We start from the raw sequence: 19,222 nt of genomic DNA on the forward strand, positions 1-19,222 counted from the left end.
GATAATGATGGCAGTGACATTATTTATGGGACACAATTATTTATAATAATCCTGTGATAGTTTCTATTACTATTTTCTTCCCTTACAGATGTGAAAACTATGTCAAAGAGTAACTAAGTTACTTTCCAAAGTCATAGTTTAGTCAAGATTTGTTAGTCGTTATAGTGGAAGATATAGAGACTATAACCATACTGATAATGGAATATTTGTATAAAATAAAGTCAACATAGAAGTTGCAGAGTGTGTTTTGTTGGTAAAGTACTTGACGTATAGTCATGTGAGATCCTAGCACCCATGTGAAAATCTGGGCACAGCAGTTCATGCCTGTGATCTGACTGATGGGGAGGTGAAGTGGAGATTCAGCCAGGCTAACCAATTAATGAGTGACAGGTTCCATGAGGGACCATGTCTCAGAAGATCAGATGAAGGGAGATTCAGTGACATCCATCTCTAGTTTCTACACACACGTGCAGGCATGCTCGCAATACAGATATACACAATATGAGTATGTACCCATACCATACTAACAAAATGACCTTGAAAGAAACTGCCTAGTAACACTGTACATTTCTCACTGTGGTGTCTTGACAGCTGTTTCAAGGTGCTTTTATCATCACTATAAATGAACTTAGAATATGTGAAGTAAAGAGCAGTGTGCATATTGGCTTATATTATCGTAGGGCTCACTCAGCTTTAGAGACACTGCACAGTGCTTTCAATATTTAAACTCATCTAATTCCAGAAGAAATTTTCTGGTATTTCCATTTTATATTTGAGAAAAAGTTAAAGCACAAAGGGAAATAGTGACTGTTCTAGGATCCCACACCTTATGAACAACCAAGGCAGAACCAGTCTGATCCAAAATCTATACTTTTATACTAATTTCTGCACCATTCACAGAGTGGTTCTAATTGATTGAAGCAGCAGTTATTAGACTGTGAGTTGTGACCTCTTTGGACTCAAACAACCCTTTTACTCAAGTAGCATATTGAATATACTGAATATCAGATACTTACATTGTGATTCATAACAGAAGTAAAGTTATGGTTCTGTAGTAACAAAGAAAGAATTTTATGGTTGGGGGGGTCACCACAGCATGCGAACCTGTATTAAAGGGTTGCCACATTAGGAAGGTTGAGGACCCCTGGACTAAAGGTTCACTGTGAGGGGACATGGACTGACACTCTTCCTTCAAATCGTCTTATCTCCCCAGTCTCAGGCTTATTATCACAACCAATCCAAATAGGACAAAAAGTTTAAGTATTAGTAAATAATAATCAGTGAATTATACATATAGACCAGTGAAAGCACAGCTCTCAGAAGCTCACATTCATCTCTAGGGGACAGTGATTATTTAACCAAAATCATATTTTAAATAGACTTTGAGAACCAGAAATTTTCTGACTTATTATATTATTTTATCATATTGTTTTAGTATTATTATATTAATTTGTCATTATCATATTATTTTAAGTCACTCTCCTTTTAATACATTGTACATCAGAATTGAATTTTGGTTTAAAATGTCCATGAATTTAGAGATGTTACATTTTTAAAAGCATAAGTTGACAAAATACATTTTCCAGATCCGAAATGGTTATTTGATTTCAGACAAGTAAGTTTCTTCATCAGATGTCTTAAACCAATTTGAAGTGACTTAGCTTTTTTTGAAGAAGGTTGTTTACAGAATTTAAAAGAAAAAACAGGTGATAATCAAATGCAAAAATTTCACTGTGTCAAAACTTGGAATTTTCCCATATTTTTTAATGCAACTATATTATGAGACAAAAATATTATTTTCCAAAGAAAATAAAATGTTTAGGAACTGCTCTTGAACTGAGTGGTGCATTACTAAGACCTATCTTTAGAGATCTTTTTAAAAATGAAGTCATTCATATGGGGAAAAATTACATACTACCAAAAAAATCACAGTTATTCCCTGGTGACAAAAATGATAGACAAAGTTTTCTGCTATCAAATAACTACTGTATTATCAGAATCATCTAAGGAAATGAAACAATTACTTCTTTAGGTTTAATGGTTAGTATTTTATTCAGATATGTAATATAAAAATATATTGATATTTGTATGCTGATGCATTTTAAAATGATATTTTATATATGGAATTTTAGAAATATTTTGTCTTTTATATAATTATGGTCTAAAATACAAGCAACATAAAAATGACTACTAGGGGAAAAAAAGGATATTTTATAATGGATCCAAACTTTAAGGAAGCTAATCACTTGTGTCTAACATTTTTTATGAAGTATTTCTAATGGGTCCCTATTCTTTATCAGTACAAGTTACTGACTTTAGACAATTACATAGTGTTATAAAATTCTACACAAAAGAATAATTTGTTTGTGATTGTTAGCAAGTGCAGAAGATAATAACTAAACGTCCTGAAAACTGCATGACTGTTGTAATACCAAGTGTACTTATCCATGTATTAAATATGTTCTGTGCTCCTAATAACATAAATAACAAACTTATAGCATTTCTACCTAAATATTTCTGTAAGAGGAACACTTATACCAAATACTCTCCAGTAGACACAACCCATCCCCAGACTTAAATTACTTCTAGAATTTGATATAATGTTGATTACAATTACAAAGTAAGAAATTTTCCCTCACCTAAGTTAGCAATATGCATATCTATATTTTTACCTAGTCCAAATAACATAGCTCACCATAAAGAAAATAACTATAGACATTATATCAAGGACAAAAGTCATTTGAAATGTGAGAGTCCTACCTTCTGAAAAATTTAAACCCTGAAGTATTTGCCATATTAATTTAGTTCTTAGTTTAGATCTTTCCTGCTTGATGTCAGTCCCTTCTAAACTCTCTAAACCAGAAATTGACCGATTCTGACATCTTCACTCAATGTCTGCGCAAAAAGCTATAGCCATTTCACCAAATTAAAAATACATTTCAATCGATGCACAGATATGAATACATATAATCATCCCTGCGCAGCTTCTCTCTTGCCAAGTCCAATGTCAGAGAATGTTTGTTAGGGTCATTTGACTCTCGGTCATCCATCTTAACCTTGTAGACAATCAAGTCCAACTTGAGGTTCTAGTCCCTTTAACAAACACATCTTCATGTGTGAGGCAGAGCCACAAATCACAGTTCATGCCGTTTTGTTATGATCCATAAGAGTTCACATGCTCTTATTAAACCGAGAAAGAAAACTTCTTGTCTTGAATAGATTCCATTTCAAAGCACTTCTCTGAGGACAAACCAAAGGAACAAAGCAAATCAGAGCCCACTGCAGATCAGCCTGGCATTTTTACAAGAAGGAAATGCGATGCTTGAATTTAAATGGAGCATTTCCAGGAACAGGAACACAGGCATGCTTTCTCTTCCTCCTCCTGCTCCTTAATCTGAAGGGATCCAGAGGAGACACCTGTTTCCCAGCTGGGAGACATAGACCACGGCCTTCTGCCCTGGGGATAAGGGTGTGGTCCTCCAGTCTCTGCACACTGAAATGATGCGCTGGCTTCGCTGTTAGAACCTCGGTAGGAGGGAACAGAATACATCTTGGCTCCTTGACTATATCTCATTTGGAGACCACGGAGAGGAGGTATGAGTGTTTGCATTGCCAAAGATAAGCAACAAAGTCTGAAGATAGTTTCATGCTCACTGGGGATTTTCGTGGCTCTGTCAGGCCAGCTCTTGAAATAACTATTGCTGACTCACTCGCTTTGGGGATACATTCATTGCATTCAACATCTTTCTGGTGCCTGCTTGTGAGATCTCAGATTATCAGTGTTGCCTGGCAACAGGATAATATGCTAGACATTTTTTTTATTTTGATATACCTAACTTAAACTTTCAAATTTTTCAGAAAAAAAATCACAGATGGCTTTAAGATTTTACATTTGATATTTGTTAAGAAAGAATATATTTAATTCCAATTTATTTTTCTAGTCCAAGAAATTCTCAGTTAATGTCTTATGTATGCGCTCAAGAGTTCCATCTGTGACAGTTAAAATTCTCACCATTTCCTTCAGACTCTAGCCCAGATGTTCATGTCTCTACCCACACTCAATGAAATCTCTCCCCACTGATGATTTAGTTAGAATGTCTGCTCCTGCAAAACATGTATAAAACACAAGTAATCACTTATTTTTTATTTTTATTTATGTGTGTCCTACTGCGAGCCCCACATGTGCATGTGGTTGCAAGAAGGAGGAGGGTATCAGATCACATGGACCTGGAGGCTCAGGTGTCTATTGAGCATCTGATGTGGGAATAGAAACCCTCAGGTTCTGTGCAAAAGCAGGAAATGCTGTTAACAGGTGAGCTATTGCTCTAGCCTGTTGTTCCCCTGATTGATCATCACCAGATGAGAGATTAAAAGAGGAAATGGAAAGGGAGGGAGGGAACCAGAGTAAAATGGAAGGAAGGAAAGAAGGTGGTGGAGAGAAGGCAACTGGAGAGGGATAAGGTGGAAGGAATTCATAATTAAACTGCCATTCAGAGAATTACTTTCTCTATGTGGTAATCATTAACTTCCAAAGAATTCATATAGATGTTACATATCCTTATAGAGTATATATCTATTAGATTCAAATAGAACTTGTTAAGAGTGAAGTATATATTAAAAATATATACTTCCAAATTTAGCAAGTCAGGTTTTTATGAAGATTTTTTCAGTTAAATATGTATCCCAATATTATTAATGTGCTAACAAATGCATTACACATTTTTCAAAAGAAGGGAAAATTTACTAGCATGTATCTATGGAAGAGAGTAAGAATATATTAGATCATATGTAACAACTGGTTACAAAGATGCACAGAACAGAATGTAATTTTGGCAAAATCAAAGCATGAAGGGCAATACAAACAACACTGCTCGACAGCCCTGGGAAGGTTGATCCTCATTTGAGGAAATTTCTCCATTAGACTGTCCTATGGGCATGTGGTGGGGCTCATTTTCTTAATTGCTAATTGACTTAGGAAGGCCCTTTCCATTGTTGGCAGTGCCAACCCTGGACAGGTGTGGCTGGGTACAATGAGAAGGCAAGCTGAGCAAGCCAGCGGGAGCAAGCCAGAAAGCAACTGTTCCTCTGTGGTCTCTGCTTCAATATCTGCGTACAGTTCCAGCCTTGTGCTCACGGTGATGGTCTACAACCTGTAAGCCAGATAAATCCTCACCTCTCTCAAGTTGTTATGGGTCAGTGTTTTATCACAACAATAGAGACACAAACTAGGACAAGTGAAGTTTAAAGGAGGAGAATTTTCCGCTGCAAATTCAGGCTGCCGAGAAGGCTGCTCTTCCCTCTGCAGATCTAGAACAGTTCCCTTCAAAGATCCCAAGAGCCTACTGTAAACACTGGTAACAGATCATCCCACAAACTGCTGAGTTACTATTGGCAGGAGATTAGTGTTTGGGGACACATCTATGTAGATTTGGCATATCATTCTTTCTTTTTTTTTTCCTTTTGACATTATTTGAGAGTGAATTCTCCCACTTGGACCCTCACACTGACCTTGCACCTAGCTATTCTTTGTAAACTGGGTGTTCCCTAACCCAACAAGCCATACGTTTAAATGAACAGCTAATCATTCAGTTAGAGATGAATATGAGGTGTTTCAAGTATTTGACCTTCACTGTCTTTCACCATCTAATATTGCATAGCCTTCTCTCAGTCTGTGAGAATTCCTATGTGGAGGAATAAAGACAAGTAAGCTTAGCATACAAATTCATGCATTTCAACGAGAGGACGCACTCACCGGCCCCGAATTCCCGTCAATCTGGAAGTATGGGGATTCTGGTGCCACAGAGCTAACATTTCATAATGGTTCTGGAAGGAAAGAGACAATGATTTATTCTCAAAGTGGAAATAGCATTAATTTCCAGCACTGTGTACATAGACAAATTATCAGCTGTCAAGAGAGACACTGTATAATGCTGTAGGAATCACTTCCCTAAGGGAATGTGGAATGCACCTGAAAATAGGGATCCACAACTATGAATCGCAGCTAGACAGAATTTAAGTTAGCAATAGATGAGTCCACTAGGAAGGCTGGACCTTTAATATCCCCATCAGAAAGGCATAGGTTGTTCACAGCAGAGGGGCAATATATCTAATTGTTTCCATGTATAAGTCACAGTACATCTTTAAGAATCTGTTATGGCCCGAATATGTCTCTTGTATTGAACCTTTACAGAGTAACAAATTGCAATTCCTATTTAACTGGGGCAAGAGCCATGCAGGTAAAGAACTGGAATAAAGTGCAAAGAAATTGCTACAAAAAAAACCCATAAAACTTCATGTATATTGTTTTTTTTTAAATAACTTTTAAATACTCCTTTACTCAGGTAAAATGATAAATGTTTGTATGCCTTAGTCACAAAACTAAATAAAATTTAACCTTACTACTGACTCTTTTTGTATTCTTGTTGTTTTTATTTTGTTTTGTTTGTTTTTTAAGGATATGTAGAGTACAAATATGGAGTAAGTAAAGGAAAGGCCAGTGCCACCAGGATAAGCCTGCCTACAAAGAGACTCCTAGGCCATCTTGACTACACACTGAGACCATGTCTCATAAAAGGCCCCCAGAGAAGCCATAAGTTAAAAGAATTGCCTAATCTTTTCTAAATAGTATTTTAAAATGAGGAATAACATGTATAATTATATGTATATACAAAATTTAATATATATCTAATTATGTGTTATACTTAATAACGTGCTACACATAATAATATACATTGAGTATATAATTAAATCCTTAGTTTCAGTTGTTTTTCGTTGAAAGTTCTATTTTTTTAAATGAAGTGTTCTCCTCTTTCCCCTTATTTCTCCCTCAGAGTCAGAGTTACAGTGTCAATGCAGGTAATATTTTTTTTAAAGTTAAAAAAAAAAGAAGGTATAGAAACAGCAAGAGTTACAACAGAAGGTAAGAAAGTGAGAAACATTACAAATTCATGTTTAACCGAGTCTTCAGATCTAAGCAAGCCGGCACTTGGTAAATACGCTTTGGAGAAATAATGCCCAGTGTTTGCTGTTGTGTTTGCTGTTTTGCCTTGCCTGTGATCAAAGAGACCAGATGACCAGTAATCTCCCTTGCCCTTTCTTTCCCTTGTCTCCGTGGGCTCTGCACATAGCTTCTTGTCTTGGCCACTCACTTGTCCTAAAACGTCTGCAGCAGTTAGGGTTTAGCAGGTCGCACTTTAGCCTGTCAGGACCCGGCGACTCCTATGCCCTGCATCCACCCATCGCTTCATTTCACCTTCAAAGAACCCAGAGACAGGCTACCTTGTTAGGCTCAGATCACAAAGAACCCAGAGACAGGCTACCTTGTTAGGCTCAGATCACAAAGAACCCAGAGACAGGCTACCTTGTTAGGCTCAGATCACAAAGAACCCAGAGACAGGCTACCTTGTTAGGCTCAGATCACAAAGAACCCAGAGACAGCCTACCTTGTTAGGCTCAGCTCACAAAAAGCCCAAGGCAGTCAACAGTTACTGTGGGCTTTTCCTGTCAGGTCTCCTTAGTCTGAGATACCCACAGTCTTATTAACCCCATCAAGGCCTGGGCCAATCAAGAACTTAATAGATAGGGAGATTTACAGCTACTCTATGCAATGCCAGAATTTACTCATTACATGTCTTAGACCAACATATATGACAATTTTAAAATTTTTGACCCAGTGCAATTTCTCAATCATTTATTAAAGCTTGTGTTGCTGAGAAAAACAACATATTTGTTTTAATACTTCGACTTGATGGCTATACCTTAGTAGCTTTCATCATCATAACAATCCTGAAAAACAGATGGTAATGTTTTTTCCCATCACACTGGTATCCATTCCCATTTTAAAGAGGCTTTTTACAAGAATTTGCTTCATATCTAGTGCTGTTCTTGGAGTGAACCTACAAGGAATAATAACAATGGTCTTCTGACTTTCCATAGATTTTGGCTCTGGGGGAGAAGCATGGAGTTAGACATGCAGAAGACACAATAATAAGATGACAGACGAGCAAAGAAAAGCAGAATAGAGGATTCCTCGTCAGCTGGGATGAGAAGGAAAGGACACAAGCTCAGAGCAGAAGGCTGGCATGGCACCTAAGGCTTCGCCCATGGCATCTAAGGCAGAGGAAAAGCCTAGAGATCCTAACTCTGTTGCCAGGCAACTCCCCAGGCCCTGGAAGATGTTTGTCCTCACTGTTTCATTTTCAGATGGAAACAAGATTTTCCATTTATATTTCAGAATAAATTTATTACGTTTTGAGCATTTATTACTTTAGTGAAGCACAGGCTAACACATAAATCTATTTAAAAAACAAAAAAACCCAAAAAACAAAACAAAACAAAAACCAAAAAAAAAAAATGGTACTTAATATACAGTTAAACAATTTGGCCCATAACTTTAAAGTTGTTTCTACTTGGTTTAACTGAATATGTTTAAAATGTTTTACTGACAAATTAAGAGAGAATGAAGTAAAGGAATTTAAGTGCATTTCTCTTGTAGACTATCCTGGAGCCATGGCAGACAGCCTTTCAAAACAAACAAGCATAAAACATTTTACAAAGCCAATCCATGCTGCAAAGCCCCAACAACATCCAGAAGCTTTGGAGTGCTGGGGAGCCCTGAATGCCATCTTGGAAAGGGTGCCCCTTCAGTCTTCAATGTGATGACAGACTACTCACTTTCATATTCTAGATTTCAAGGCTTCTGTCTACAAACTAAAATTACCTAAGCATAATTTGGAAAAATCAAGTAATTTTCAACCTAAAACTCTATGCACAAGGAACTTAAAGAAGAGTGTTTTTATTTTTATAAATTAATTGTTTTTTTATAGGAGATATTTTTATAGCAGATATTGGGGAGAGATGCTAATATAAACATTTTGGGACACTGTTAAATCATTTCGGAGATAGATTATAACAACTCTATGTTCCCTACAATTTATTTTAAATGCTTCTGTAAGGAGCCATATGGTATGTGGGTAGGTAAATTAATTCCACAGCTAGAGAAGTTACTTTCTGAAGTATACCAAAAAGGAATATCTTTCTGAGGTATGTCAAAAGCATTTGAAAAAGCCTGAGCAGCATCCCAGAACTAAGAAGTAAACACCACAATGACTTCTAATGTCTCAGTTCTGATTTCAAAACTAACAGGGTAATAGCAATGTGCTCATTGCTAGAGGGTGTCAGGACCTGATGGGGTAGGCTCTGATTGCCAGCCCAAATGTGCCTTATTCCTAAGCTTCATGACCATGCCCATGACACAGGTATGATGGGAAACCATCCTATTATGACTAGATGGTTTACTAATCCTTCCTCAAGACTACCATCATGAAGGCCTCGGGATTCTTACGGAGAACATGAATTTTACCTGGCTTAAATAATACGTAGGTTGAATGTTCTTATACTTGGTTAGAAGGAGTCATGCATGTTGGGTTGTATCTAAAAGTTGCTTTCCCATAGCATTCCTCATAGTGTGCTGAGAAAGCAACTTTGGAGCTCTCAGCAGCTATAATGTAGAGATGACAGAACTTACCACAAGAGCCCGGTGACTTCATTACACCAAAATTCTTTTATTTTATTGTTCCAAATTCAAATAGCCCTTGTAAGTATGGCAACCTCCTATATCAAGCCACAGACTCTGAAGACATTTTTATTGAGTGTGTTAAAACAAAAACTTCCTTTTCAAGCATCACTTCCTTTGAGGAACTAATGACATTGCATCTTATTCAGTGAGGGTCAGGTAGATCTTTTACATTGACCTTCGAAGACTCCAATGTATTTTTCATGTTCGACTAAGTGTCCTTGAGGCTAATCCAAAAGACTTCAATTCTATCTTTCTTCTTTATGAGGTCTTTATTTTTAAATTTAGATAATTGCTCTTCATTTTATCATAAAAGATTTGGGTATATCACATGCTTTATGTAGCCACAAGGACTAGAAATATAAACAAATTTACAACATACTTCCCATGTAATTTGGAACATAAGTAGCAATCCTGCGGTAGGGTGATTTTAGTAATACTGGAAATGATCTTTACAAGTATAATTTCATAGTATATGAAAATTCAAAAAGTAGAGAGAATTAGAAGCCAAAGTGGAAGTTAAGAGCTCGTTGTAATCATTCCCCGAGGACCAAATCATGAGAAAATACAAAATGTGAGCCTTTGAATGCGGAGTTGATTTTTTTAATAGTTGATTTTCTTATATAACAAAATAACAGTAAAAGTTTTCATATACATATTTTATACAGTATATTTGATAAAATTCTGCCATAAGGCTTTCCATATTTTGGGTGCTTTCATGATTAAAAATGAAATATTTTCCCCATGCACACATTTTTACATAAGTAACTTCCTTATAAGTTTATCCACTATCTGCCCCATTTCTAAGCTAACAGCAAATGGAGAACCAAGCAGTAGCAAAGGCTTAAGGCTATCCCAAACCCTGGGTTTGCATTAAAGGATGAAATGCTTTCTTATAAAAAGCTGGGAACACTCAGTTCATGAATTAAAGCCGTGGACTGGTGGCTGCTGTTTTTGCTGTAGTCCAATTTGTCCTTTCAACATTTGCTTTGTTGTCCGTGGTGTCTTTGAAGCTTTAAACATGCTGCAGAATGTTTTCATCGCTCTCCTTAGTCTAAATTGAGTTAATTGGGGTCTTTGCCATTTGTTCTCATTTTGTGTTGTACAAGAATGATCGAAGAGAGGTACAGACCCAGGCATACCCTTTTATTGTTTGCAGGAGACACAAAGCCAGTGGGACTTCTCTTATTAAATTAACATCTACTGATTTCAAAATGTTTCAATGATACAAACAGTAGCAGAGGCCACCGGAAATCCTAATCTCCTGTCAATCCCCTTTTATTTTTTTCCCCATTCCTCATACAATCCAGTTAACTTGAAGGTGATGGAGGAAAAGAAACATGTTATATGTCAAAATGACAGAGCCTATTACATGACTTGAGGAATGAGTAGCAGGGGACTGTTTGGGGTGAACACTCCTTTGTACTTTTAGCTGAAACTCCTTTCTGGCATGTTTTATTAAAATCTCCCTATAAACCTATGTGGCTGATATTCATGTCTGAGTGATTTCTTTGGGTCACCACCACCACCATGATTTTATGATCATGAGAAAAGAAAAACAATATTTTTGTGGTTCTGTTACATTCAAAACCTGTACAATCCAGAAGCTGTAATACAAGCTGGTATCCCAGAGTCAAACTTTGTTGTGAGCATAGTTTCCAAGATCAACTTTTGTAATAAAGGAACACATTTCATTCTTCAAAATTAATGTGGTCTAGGATGCTCTGAATTTCAGTGTACAGATTGTTTATTAGGTATAATAATTTCTTTTATAACATCATGTAGTCATCTAGTTAACTATATAATCCAATTTAATGTGTAAAATAGAGACAAATAAAGACTCAACATTAATGAGTCACTGAAATCAGCAAAGAGAGGTTTTTTAATGCATAAGTATTATTAACAACAATTACATTAAAAAAATCTTAAAGTTCGTCCCTTAAAAATTCTAATTGAAAGTCACTGGGAGCCATTAGACCCATGAATAAATGCAAAATAAATGGAAAACAGATTTTAAGGAACCCAGATCAGGTGGTAGGAAAGAAAATAAATGTCAGCTGCTTAAGAAATCTACATTGAATAAGAAACGACAAACATGTTTTCAAGAGGGATATTAAGGACTTATCCCAAACACATTTTCCTCACAGCTGAGATTCACAGAAGCAGCAGCCACGTTGTTTTACATTCTTCCAAAATAGTATGAAAATATTGTGTGTTATTAACAAAAATATGTTTTAATTGAATATAACAAAAAATTACTTCTTAAAAGTTAGGGTCAATTACTTCCCCCAAATACATGTTATTTTTGGGAGACTAATCAAAGGAGATCTCTTGCATAGCCTCACTTAGATAAATAGAGAAAAGAAATACTCATTCAAATATGTTAATCACATGGGAAGGGCACTAGGGTGTCATTGATTTTGGAGGCTCTTTAGGAACATAAGTTAATTAATAAAAAGAGTACACACATTTTATTATTGAAAACCAAAGTTCAGTGAGACCTTTGGTTGGGCCTGTTAGTAGCTAGCTTCTACATTTATTTGTCGATACAGTATTCAGAGGGATGGAGGTACATTGTAGTTGGTATGGTTTAATTTCACTTGCAACTATAGCTTAGATCAACTTGCATTCAATCTACAATTCCAAAAGTATGTTCAATTCCAGTTTGTTGGCTGGAGCTACGAATACTTGTCTGACTTTCTCCAGGTGTCTCATATATGAGAACACATACACAAAATATTGGGCAAATATATAGGCAACATGAGAGGTAAGATAATTACCCTCCAATTTCTCTTTTATTTTAATTTTTTTCTCTTATTTTTTTTATTACGTATTTTCCTCAATTACAAAATGACTAAATATTGGAATTACATTGTATATTTCATGTATAAAGTAAAACTCAAACCAGTCATTACATTTATTTAGAAATAATTTACCATATTTAGATCCATAAAATGTACAGTTGAGAAAATATTACCGGACATATTTATCACGCTCTCAAAGTACATTTTAACAGTCTGTTCCACAGTGACAGTGATTTTTATTGAAGGGTCACATGTGACTTGTGGGTACAGTAATCCCCAGTATCTAAAGCTGTCACAGACTTCCCAAATGCTAATTAATTAATCAACAGATATAAATTTGGGTATTTTAAATGTATTAAACATGAAAATATACAAACTTTTAAATGCATACAAGATTTTATATATGAATAAACTAATATGTTTACAGATTTATATACTGTAGAAATAATCCTTCTGTTTTTTTAATTAGATATTTTGTTTCCCTTTTTTTCAAAAATTTGAAATGTACAGTAGCCCCATTTAGGAATATTTAAAATATTAATAACTTAAATGTTGCCTCACTAAAAAGAGACATAACTTGATTGACCTTTATGTTTTAATTTTGCAGAAGAGGAAAAGTCAGTTCATTTACATGTTAATAATAATTTGTACAAGACAACTTGGATGGTGTGTGTGTTGTATGTGTGTGTGTGTACCTTCTATACAGTTACAAGTTGGAAAATAAAATTATCAAATATTCACAGTTTACCACTTACTTTTCTAGTTCCAAGGAAACAAAACAACATGTTGTTGAAAGGTCTATTAAACACTTTTAAAACACAATACTTACTTCAAGCTGTACTACACTCCTTTTCTCCTTCTTTAACCTTTTTATCTGTTTTACAGAATAACTTTCCTTTCGACATAAGCTGTTCTTGATTAAAAATAATATTAACAGAAGATTATGTTATTTGAAACAACATTAATTATCACTGAATAGCAAACAAAACTGAATATAACAACATATTCCTAAATGAATAAATAAGTAATTAGCTTTAAACTTTACATTATTTCACTATAAAATATTTCAGAAATTTGATATTTTTATTATTTCTGAATTCATTTCATTAAGTCCCCTATGCCAATATTCTAAATGTCTCCAAGCCATTGTCTTATGTTTAAGACTTTGATGTTAAGGGAAATTAGCACATATGACTTATAAAAGTCATTTACAATTTTTTCATCACTCATTGAAAGATAAAATTAGACTAAATGCTCTCACTATCAAAATGTTTTATATGAATTTCCTTACCCAAGACCAAACAGTGAGAAGGTGGGGAAATCTAGTCACAAAAGTTGGATGACTTCTTTATTGAATCACTGTTTGCAAAGTTTGCTTTGTGTCGTATGGAAGCCCTTGTGTCTGCTTTTGGTGTGAGTTTAGATAACCTCACAGGGATTACTTTATTCATAAACTCTATTTTCCATTGAAAATTACAGCATACTCTTGCACTTTTTTTTTTAACAAGCAGATTCTCTGTTACGCTTTTATTCCTGATAGTCTCTGAACAGAATATTGTGTGTGATATTTATAACATCAGTGTAGTGCTTGTCAGGAGAAACATGCTGGATTATCCAGTGACTTGATAAAAGAGGCCGCAAACTACAATCATAAAGGGTTGCTTTATGCAGAAAATGATGCGGTAATAAAAGAAGCATGCAGAACCATGCTTTAAAAAGAGAATAGGTCTAGGAAGACAAAGTCCACTTCAGGAAGCCTGTGAATACACTTGATAATCTTGTGCTAGAGTTTTATTGTGTGTAATGATACTTGTAATATGAAATACAACATTGGAAGCATAGAGTATGATTGTTGCACATAGTTTTACTTAATGACAACAGTTACAGTGGGATTTGTGATTCAGAATATAAAAAATAACTCCTTGATTTCTGTTGCCACTTTATAAGCTAAATAACTTTTTTTTCACTTTTACATTTCATTATGCATACTGGGAAATTTTTATAAGTATATGATGCCATACCCAACCATGTAAATGTGAATGTTTGCTTATATGGATCACAAAGAACATGTCAACTCATGTTATAATTAAACATATTTACAGTTACTCATTGTTGCACCATTATTTGAAAATTTTATTCAACCTTGGCCTTCTGTGAGCACAGAGCTAATGAATGCTGACACTTTGTATATGAATTTTGTATCCCTATAAATTCCATAACTGGAAGGCAGCTTTTTCTCTCTATATCTGTGTATTATTTCAGACTTTGGGAGTTTAGAATATTATACGGTCAAGAACAGAGCTGGAGACCTAAAAATATGCTTGAACCTTTTATGCAGTTCACATAATTGTTAGTCTTCTCTGCATTCTCTGTGCTTTTACACAGACAGCAAACCATACCTCACCTATTTTTTTTTTATCTAAAATTGCCTAGGGAAATTGGGAGCTTGGTTCAAGTGAGATATCAGTATCCCTTCCATTTGAACTGTAGTTCAGAGCAGTACTGAGTCCTCTCTCATTGCAAACTGAATTCAGATGAGTACTCAGTACCCTTTGCTGACATGGGAAATATTGTTACTTCCCATAAAAATAGCTAGTTACCTTAACTTGTCATAGAAAATCTACATGCTTAAGCTGGATTCCTGCTAACAATCCCTCCATTTCTCTCTTAATTAAAAGGTCAGAGATAGAAATATGTGTTTTGCATTTTCACACATTCTATAACAAAATCTATACTATCTTGGAACATTTTAGAAAATCAAATTCTTTTGTTCTACCAGGACCTACTAAATTAAAAAGGGTATAGAAAGCAGCAATTTGTATTTTACCAAGTGAACAAGTAATGCCAAATTTGAGCACTACTCTCATAGCAAAAGCAAATGCGGAATTATCCAGTGCACAATCGGTGGAGAACACATGGTGTCCCAACTCCCCCCTTAAAACCACTTTTCCAAGATTTGAGGATATTGGGCTCCTCTTTCATTGTACCTAACTGTTTGAATAATACAGACAACAGAATTTCTCTAGAAGTTTACTTAAATTAAAGAAATTTGTGACAACACAGAAAGACTGATTTGATGATACAAAAATGAGAATTAACAAATGAATAAACATATCTTTAAATATGGCTCTGCATGGAGGTTCACTTGTAGATAGCGGCGCTCAGAATCTTCTTAGTTTTCATTTCTGTGAATCATCTAAAAATGGCAAATAGGAATATCTAAAGCACCCGAAAGAATCTTTGTGAGTAGCTTCAGTGCTTCTGTTAGTAAAGAAAAAGTTCTTTGGAAGGACAGCATCAACACTGAAGGACACTGGTGTATTCAAATAGTTTTCTCCCTTTTCATTTTGATATCAGCTAAGAACACCGATAAAATCGTAAGCAGGTTTCTTGGCACTTGAAATTATTATAGGCATCAATATTCTAGTTTTTATAGCCTATAAATGTACACATGCAGAATGAAGAATGAGCAACATCATAATGGTTTTACTACTTGCAGTCAAGATTTGCTCTATTCTCTCTGCTCACACACTAACTGGTTCGATAATTTGCATCTAGTAACTAACATGAATTTTTATTTGATACATTAAAAAGCTTACCATGGTACTTTCTTTTCCTACCGTGCTTAAAATATATCAGTAATCTTTGTCATTTGGATACAAAAGTGAAAACAAAAACCGGTACCATCTTTTCTCTGAAAGGCAGTATTTAAAAACGATCTCATCTGGCAGTTTCTCAGAGTGTGAAATTTCAAAGGAGCTGGTGCAGGGATTATTCTCTGGCTCTAGGCAGGTTCAGTGCTCTGTATATTAAAATGTCCTTCTAAAGAAAGAGGTCGCTGAAAGAAGGCAACTTGTCAAAAGTGGCCTGTGCTTAGCAGATTTTGATTTCATCAAATATGAGATGACTACCCACACCATCTCTAGGGAGACTCTATCTAGTCCCCTGAAATTGTAATCACCTGGGGCTTGCACTGCCAGGAATAATCCAGGTAAAACTCATTTGGGATGCAGCCAAGTAGGTGCCATCAAGCACTCATGATGGGAGTCCTGCTCTGTAAATTGATAGCCACAGCCAGAAAGATTATATAAATACTCAAGGGAATGAAATGCCAGGCAGTGGGTGTAACTCTAACCAGGCTGCAAAGCAAGAGACACTATGTGCTTGGGCCACATATACCAATGAAGGGATGTGTCTAAAAATGGAAGCACAGTTCCTTTTTATAGCTCTATTCCTCATGAGTATTTACAGTGATGTTAAATAAACTTCACATTGACAAAGGTACTGTCGTAGAGTCTATACTATTCTATATCTTGCTACCCGACAATTCTCTTCATGCACATTTTAGATGTCTGAAATCATAACTAACCATTCCGTGTGCTCTGTCTTCATAAGAAACATCTTTTTTTTCTGTTATTTCTTTGACTTATTTTTTCCTTTTCCAATTTTTTATTAGGTATTTTCTTCATTTACATTTCGAATGCTATCTCGAAAGTCCCCTATACCCTCCCCACCCCTGCTCCCCTACCCACCCAATCCCACTTCTCGGCCCTGGTGTTCCCCTGTATTGGGGCATATAAACTTTGCAAGACCAAGGGGCCTCTCTTTCCAGTGATGGCAGACTAGGCCATCTTTTGATACATATGCAGTTAGAGTCAAGAGCTCCTGGGGGTACTGATTGTCTCATAATGTTGTTCCACCTATAGGGTTGCAGACCCCTTCAGCTCCTTGGGTACTTTCTCTAACTCCTCAATTGGGGGCCCTGTGTTCCATCCAATAGCTGACCGTGAGCATCCACTTCTGTGTTTGCCAGACACTGGCATAGCCTCACAAGAGACAGCTATATCAGTCAGGGTCCTTTCAGCAAAATCTTGCTGGCGTATGCAATAGTGTCTTCATTGGGTGGCTGATTATGGGATGTATCCCTGGATGGGTCAGTCTCTGGATGGTCCATCCTTTTATCTCAGCTCCAAACTTTGCCTCTGTAACTCCTTCCATGGGTGTTTCCTTCCCAATTCTAAGAAGGGGCGAAGTGTCCACACTTTGGTTTTCGTTCTTCTTGAATTTCATGTGTTCTGCAAATTGTACCTTCGGTATTCTAAGTTTCTGGGCTAATATTCACTTATCAGTGAGTGCATATCAAGTGACTTCTTTTGTTATTGGGTTACCTCACTAAGGATGATACCCTCCAGATCCATCCATTTGCCTAGGAATTTCATAAATTCGTTGTTTTTAATAGCTGAGTAGTACTCCATTGTGTAAATGTACCACATTTTCTCCACATAAAACTAGAGACACTGAAACTTGTAGAGGAGAAAGTTAGGAAAAGCCTTGAAGATATGGGCACAGGGGAAAAACTCCTGAATAGAACAACAATGGCTTGTGCTGTAAGAATGAGAATTGACAAATGGGACCTCATAAAATTGCAAAGCTTCTATAAGGCAAAAGACACTGTCAGTAAGACAAAAAGGCCACCAACAGACTGGGAAAGGATCTTTACCAAACCTAAATCAGATAGGGGACTAATATCATGTATATATATAAAGAACTCAAGAAGGTAGACTCCAGAAAATCAAATAACCCCATTAAAAATGGGGCACAGAGCTAAACAAAGAATTCTCAATTGAGGATTATCAAATGGCTGAGAAGCACCTGAAAAAATGTTCAACATCCTTAATCATCAGGGAAATGCAAATCAAAACAACCCTTAGATTCCACCTCACACTTGTCAGAATGGCTAAGATCAAAAAGTCATGTGACAGCAGATGCTGGTGAGGATGTGGAGAAAGAGGAACACTCCTCCATTGTTGGGATTGCAAGCTGGTACAACCACTCTGGAAATCAGTCTGGTGGTTCCTCAGAAAATTGGACATAGTACTAATGGAGGATCCAGCAATACCTCTCCTGGGCATATACCCAGGAGAAGTTCCAACTGGTAATAAGAACACATTCTCCACTATGTTCATAGAAGCCTTATTTATAATAGTCAGAATCTGGAAAGAACCCAGATGTCCCTCAACAGAGGACTGGATAAAGAAACATCTTTAAAATGAGTTGTAATCTCAGTACATAAAAGGCAATGTTTCTGAGATCACTTCCTTAGAACTGTGATACACGGGACTCACGTGTTTAGGATTTCCTTATTGTCAAGTTTACCTACCTTCTGTTAGCTTCTGGGGCTCAGTTACCTAACAGCTAAGTTGAAATAAGAGTTCATAGTCACTAAAATGTGAATAATGTCCATAGTTCAAACCAAATCAAACCAAACCAAACCAAAAAGCATCGGAATGATTAGGGATCACTGTGGAGCATATAATATAATCCCTAGGAGAACAGAGGAATCGAGAGAGGAAGAGAAGGATGGAGGGACGAAATGAGAAGAAGCATGGGACGTTTTACATACAGGAAGACACCATAGTCTAATTCTTGTACTCAAGACAGAGACTTATATTTCTTGAAGTGACCAGAAGCTCAGCATTTATAGAGGAAGAGGGAGAGAAATGAATCTGAGGTGAGCCTGGACTCCCATCAAGCAGACTGAACACAGCATACCAAGAAACTTACTGTTAATCTTCCAACGAGCAGTCTGAGCCTTTGAACAGTCAAGAGATCTGCATTCACAGAGTTCCTTCCACTTTGTGAAGAAAGACTGAATGAGGGAAGATGGGGAGCATGTTCACTGACCTGTTACTGCATCTTCTTGTCCCTATAAATGTCTTCCATGTTAAGTGTTAAAGAAGTATCTGAGGAAACTATGACTTTAAATAACTTCTTCTTTAGCCTAGTATGAAAAAGCAATACTAGGCTAGGAAATTTCTGAATATCTTTAGTATTCTTTTAGACT

At 36.1% G+C, this 19,222-nt stretch overlaps 1 protein-coding gene and 2 long non-coding RNA genes across 6 annotated transcripts in view; 2 read left to right on the forward strand and 1 right to left on the reverse strand.

The window, feature by feature from the left end:
* Positions 1 to 19,222, forward strand: part of Aldh1a1 (aldehyde dehydrogenase family 1, subfamily A1) — a 150,881-nt gene that overhangs the window by 40,542 nt on the left and 91,117 nt on the right. The gene's annotated exons all lie outside the window — the stretch shown is intronic.
* The window catches only part of E030003E18Rik (RIKEN cDNA E030003E18 gene), a 63,696-nt gene that overhangs the window by 40,410 nt on the left and 4,064 nt on the right, over positions 1 to 19,222 (forward strand). The gene's annotated exons all lie outside the window — the stretch shown is intronic.
* On the reverse strand, positions 1,403 to 19,206 carry C730002L08Rik (RIKEN cDNA C730002L08 gene). The gene is made up of 3 exons (NR_045778.1): positions 19,063 to 19,206; positions 5,753 to 5,823; positions 1,403 to 4,104 (listed from the first exon to the last, which is right to left on the reverse strand). It is a non-coding gene; the product is annotated as an RIKEN cDNA C730002L08 gene (long non-coding RNA).

The sequence above is a fragment of the Mus musculus genome, chromosome 19 (genome assembly GCF_000001635.26).
Source record: "Mus musculus strain C57BL/6J chromosome 19, GRCm38.p6 C57BL/6J".
Classification (NCBI taxonomy): domain Eukaryota; kingdom Metazoa; phylum Chordata; class Mammalia; order Rodentia; family Muridae; genus Mus; species Mus musculus.